The sequence below is a fragment of the Primulina tabacum genome, chromosome 6 (genome assembly GCF_025594145.1).
Source record: "Primulina tabacum isolate GXHZ01 chromosome 6, ASM2559414v2, whole genome shotgun sequence".
In the NCBI taxonomy this organism is placed as follows: Eukaryota; Viridiplantae; Streptophyta; class Magnoliopsida; order Lamiales; family Gesneriaceae; genus Primulina; species Primulina tabacum.
In genome coordinates, this window is record NC_134555.1 from 24,503,524 (window position 1) to 24,509,613 (window position 6,090).

The window sequence follows — 6,090 nt, forward strand, 5'->3', positions numbered from 1 at the left end:
GACTTCTATCGCCGAGATTCGATATGGACAGAACCAAAGTCCGTAAATAAGAACGTACCGCCACCACGATCGAGAGAGTATGTAGGATATTGTTACGTTTTTATTCAGATCGGGATCCCTAGATTAGGAAAGAGTCGAGTCACAGATTATGAGTCAGAGTTTGATTTATAGTTTTATATTGATTCAGGTCTTTCAGATTTGATACATGTTATTGACATTTATTTAATGCTTTTATATATGTTTATATGATCGCATGTATACATGATTTATACTGGGAATGTAATTCTCACCAGAGTTATCCAGCTGTTGTTGTGTTTGTATGTGTGCTTGACAACAGGTGGGACAAGATCAGGGTCAAGAAGAGGATGAGAGATTCAAGATTAGCGTGGAGATCTGGGCTTAGAAGTAGATCTGTTTCTTCACCTGACATGTAGTGAATGAACAGTAGCTTGATATGATTTACTTTTGTACTTGGATCTGGATATTGATCTTGTAAATGAAATAACATTTATTTCATATGTTGCGCACTCTTGTATTTTATAAAAAAAATTTCAGACCCTATTTATCTTAATTAATTCAATTATTCCCAAAAATGATTAAGAAATGAATTAGCGTCTGGGTCCCCACATCCGCAGTCTGCTGAACAATCTCTGGACCAAGCTCTGACCTCTCACCGACTTAATCCCAATGAATCGGCGATTTGCACTTCCTCCCATACAATGCCTCGTAGGGAGCCATACCAATAGATGCTTGAAAACTGTTGTTGTAGGTAAACTCCACTAGAGGTAGCTTAGATTCCCAAGTCCCATGAAAATCGATCAGTGCTGGCTCACAACAAATCCTCCAAAATTTGGATCACACGCTCAGACTAGCCATCTTTCTGCAGGTGAAAAGCTGTGCTGAATAGGAACTTCGTCCCCATGGTTGCATGCAAACTCTTCCAAAAGGACGATGTGAACCTCGGGTCCCTGTCGGACACAATAGAAACTGGGATTCCAGTGTAATCGAACTATCTTCCGGATATAAAACTCCTGCATACTGCGTCATGGAGAAAGTCGTCAATCACTGGCAAGAAATGTGCTGACTTAGTTAGTCGATCCACTATAACCCAAATGGCATTGGATCCCCTAACTGACCTCGGCAATCCAACAACGAAGTCCATGGTGATATTCTCCCATTTCCACTCGGGGATAGGGAGTGGCTTAAGTATTCCTGCTGGCCTCTGATGCTTTGCCTTCACCTGCAGACAAGTTAGACATTCAGACACAAAACGACGGATATCTCTCTTCATACCTGGCCACCAATACAAAATCTGCAGATCCTTGTACATTTTAGTACCACCAGGATGAATAGAATACGGAGATGCGTGTGCCTCTGACAAGATATATTCTCTGATCGAGTCGACAATTGGCACCCACATCCTTCCTCTGTATTTCACAATACCATCAGACATTGTGTAGAGTACACTGCCTTTGGCTTCATCCTTCAGTCGCCATTTCTGTAATTGCTCATCTGAAGGCTGACCTGCACGGATTCGGTCAAGCAATGAAGAGTAAATTGTTAGACTAGACAGCTTAGGAGCTCTGCCCTTAGGATAAACCTCTAACCCAAATATCTGAATCTCTGACTGAAGAGATCTCTGTGCTGACATCTGTGCTACGACTGCAAATTTACGGCTCAAGGCATCTGCCACAACATTAGCTTTCCCTGGATGGTAGATAATTTCACAATCGTAGTCTTTCACCAGCTCCAACCACCTTCTCTGCCTCATATTCAACTCTTTTTACGTGAAGAAATACTTGAGACTCTTGTGATCGGTAAATATATGGCATTTCTCGCTGTACAAGTAGTGTCTCCATATCTTCAACGCAAAGACAACGGCAGCTAACTCAAGATCATGAGTCGGATAATTCTTCTCATGCACCTTCAACTGCCTGGAAGCATAAGCTATCACCCGACCATGCTGCATCAACACTGCGCCCTAACCCAAGCTTAGATGCATCGTTGTATAACACAAAACCTTCTTGCCCCGATGGCATAGCTAACACTGGCGCTGAAATAAGAGCTTGCTTCAAAGTGTCAAAGCTCTTCTGGCGCACGTCACTCCAAATGAATTTAGCATTCTTCTTTGTCAGTGAAGTGAGTGGCACTGCTACCGAAGAAAACCCCTGAATAAATTTTCTGTAGTAGCCTGCTAGGCCTAGGAAACTGTGAATCTCTGACGTATTCTTTGGTTCAACCCAATCTCTGACTGCTGCTACCTTAGCTGGATCCACTTCGATACCACTGCTAGATATTATATGACCCAAAAAGGCCACCTTCTCCAACCAAAATTCACACTTACTGAACTTCGCAAATAACTTGCGACTCTGCAAGATCTGTAAGACTGTCCTCAAATGCTGACTGTGCTCCTCGTGGCTTCTCGAGTATATAATAATGTCGTCAATGAACACTATGACGAACTGATCTAGGTATGGCTGAAATACTCAATTCATCAAATCCATAAAAATTGCTGGAGCATTCGTCAGTCCAAACGGAATCACTAAAAACTCGTAATGCCCATATCTGGTTCTGAAAGCTGTCTTATGAACATCGACATCCTTCACCTTCAGCTGGTGGTACCCCGATCGAAGATATATCTTAGAGAACATTGTAGCTCCCTGTAACTGATCGAACAAGTCCTCTATCCTTGGAAGAGGGTATTTATTCTTGATCGTTACCTTGTTCAATTCTCGGTAACTGATACACAGCCTCATTCTCCCATCCTTCTTCTTTACGAAGAGTACTGGTGCGCCCCATTGTGAGAAACTAGGGCGAATGAATTCCTTGTCAAGAAGCTCCGGAATCTGCTGCTTGAGTTCTAACATCTCAGTTAGAGCTAATCGGTACGGTGCCTTAGAGATTGGCACTGTGCCTGGCACCAGCTCAATGGCAAACTCCACCTCTCTCTCTGGTGGGAGGCCTATGACGTCATCCAAAAAGACGTCCGGAAACTCTCTGACTACTGGTACTTCAGATATAGACGGAGTGGGTACGTCAGGTGCAGAAACAACACTGGCCAAGAAAGCCTGACACCCTTTGTGAATGAGTCTCCGCGCATGCATGCAAGAGATCATGCGAGGAAAACTCCTCTATCTAGCTGGCTCAAAGAGAAACTGCTCCATACCCAAAGGTCTTACTAACACTGACCTTTTCTGGAAGTCGATAAGAACTCTGTTCTTCGTTAGCCAGTCCATTCCCAAAATGATATCAAACTCTGGCATCGGCAACACAATCAAATCGGCGTACACTAGGTGGCCTTGCAGCTCAAGATCGATGTCCCTGACCACGCTAGTAGCTGACAATTCTTCCCCTGATGGGACTGTCACAGAATAGCTCACGTCGAGTCCAATAGACTTCACGTCCAGGTGACTAGCGAATGTCTCTGAAATAAAAGAGTGGGTGGCTCTTGAGTCTATCAGGGCCTTCGTGGTCACTCTCTTTATGAAAATATTTCCTCTGAGACGTCAGCACAACACAAAAACTTATATCCCAAAAATTCTAATCTTAGCCTCAAGCACAGTAGAAAACCTCTACCCACGTCACCAAAATACTACTAGCACACTAATAATCCCAACTAAAATTTGAAACATGCATGCCAAAACAATACTGCGCTTATTTAAATAAGTTTATCGGTCAGTAATGTCGTGTCTGGGTTCGCCTCTTGAGCATGCATGACGAACACTCTTCCCTGTGATGGTTGAGTCCAATGTGGGCAGTCCTTCAACATGTGGTCACTGGCTCCACATTTAAAGCATTTCCCTGATCCCCATAGACACTGCCCCGGATGTTGGCGATTGCATTTCTGACATACTGGGAAATTACCAGGCCTCTGTGGAGCCTTCTGTTGCGGGATAGGACCCTTGCCTCTCGGCGGTCCCTGGTATGGCTTCTTCCCTGGCTGCCCTTGGAATGGCCTCTTGAACTGAGGTTGCTGTTGTTGCTGCTGCGGCGCCTGATAGGGCCTCTTGCCCTGTCTGTCAGCACCAATATCGGCAACTGCATATGTAGTAGGACCAGCAACCCTCACATCACGGTGCAAGATCGGCCGTAAATCGTCCATAAAATGCCTCAGCTTCTGTGGGGACCTGGACGCTAATAATCTTATTAATCGTCATTGGGACTAATTTAATTAATTATAATAAATAGGGTCTAAATTTTTTTTGAACGTAATGGCATACATCTTAACATACACGTCAGTATTAAAAGTACAAATCTTGCACTATATACAATCAGTCTCAACTAAGGTTTAACAACTATATAACAAGTGTTTAAACCCTAACTCTAGTCCAAGTCCGTAGTCTCCACTCTAACTCGATCTTTCTTCACATCTGTGACCCTGAACCTGTCCCACATGTTGCCATGCACACATACAGACAAGACAACAGCCGGATAACTCCGGTGAGATATAAATATCCAAGTATAAACAATGTATCAATGCAATCATATAAAATATATATAAAAGCATAAACAATCATTAAAACATGTATCCAATCTGACTAAATAAACCAATATGAATCTGTATTTAAGTCATTAACTTATTATCTTATCTCAACTTATTTCTAACCTAGGGATCCCGATCTAATTTAGACTTTGGTATGCTGTATCGAATGTCTACAATAAACGTCGATCTACATCTAAGCTCATCGATACACCGTAAGTCTAGAGTCTTCGCGGTTCTGACAAAGACTCGGCGGTTCTGCCCTAGCTAGGCTGATCTGCCCTAGACTCAAACTCTGGCTCTGCTATAATTCAATAGACTAAACAGATCAATCTGATAATCTGCAAATATCAATGCAATAAAATAAAGTATGTGATTTTGGGAAACTCAAGTCAAACCTAACTCGAGTTGTGCAATCCCGAATCAACATTTATTTATACCTTTTATTCTGTCGCTCTGATACAATCGAAGTCTCGACTCAAAGCCTGTCAATGTTCAATCTGGCAATGACAATATCAATATACTGCATTAATATTCTATTCAAATCAAGACATCTTTGTCTTATCACATTCTGACGGTACAACAGTACAATCTGAAATTCATAACAATTCCATAATCATTCTGTTTCTTAATCTGACTTCGATTTTATGATGTCTACGATGTCAAGAACACCATATATGAATCATATTCGATTCTGACAACATCATAATTTCAAGACATGACAAAACGTAACAAAACTTACGTCCAGTTGTAGCTGTCGTTGCTAGGAACACGGTGCCATACTCGGATTCAAGTTCGGACGGACGGATCCCAAAATCTTCAATTTCAAATCAAAATCTTCCCTCGGCCTTTCTCGATTTCTCCTGAAGATTCACGTTTACGTTGCATAATCCTCCACATGTCGATTTTTCCTTTTGCATGTCTCGCGCATATGCGCGACATTACTGGTGCATATGCCCGAGACCTACTGGTCTCGGCCTTGGCAGCTCGCGCATATGCGCGACATTACTGGCGCATATGCGCGATGTCTTCTGGACCTCACTTGCATAGGCTCGTGCATATGCGCGACATCTTCCGCGCATATGTGCGAGGTCTGCTGCCTGTTTGGCGCATGTGCGCGCATTCGGTCGCGCATGTGCGCCAATGCTACTGTCCTCGCACAACAATTTTCACACGCGATCTCATTTCGTATCTCGGTTAGCCCTTTCATAATTATCTCGATTAAAAATCAATAATCGTAATTTAACACGGTATAAAATCTCGGGCATTACATTTCTCCCCCCCTAAGATACGATTTCGTCCTCGAAATCACAGGCATTCAATTATATCAATAGGGAGTTTATACAGAAACGGTCTAAAAAGTTTACATTATCGAAACAACTCAGGGAATTCTTGTCTCATATCTGATTCAGTTTCCCAGGTTGCTTCTTCAGTGCCATGACGAGTCCATTGAACTTTCACAAGTGGAATGGTCTTCGTTCTGAGCTGTTTTTCTTTACGATCAATAATCTGAATTGGTTTTTCAACATAGCTCAACGTCTCATCCAGTTCGGCCTCGTCTGGCTGAATAGTATGTGAAGCATCAGGAAGGTATTTCCTTAATAACGATA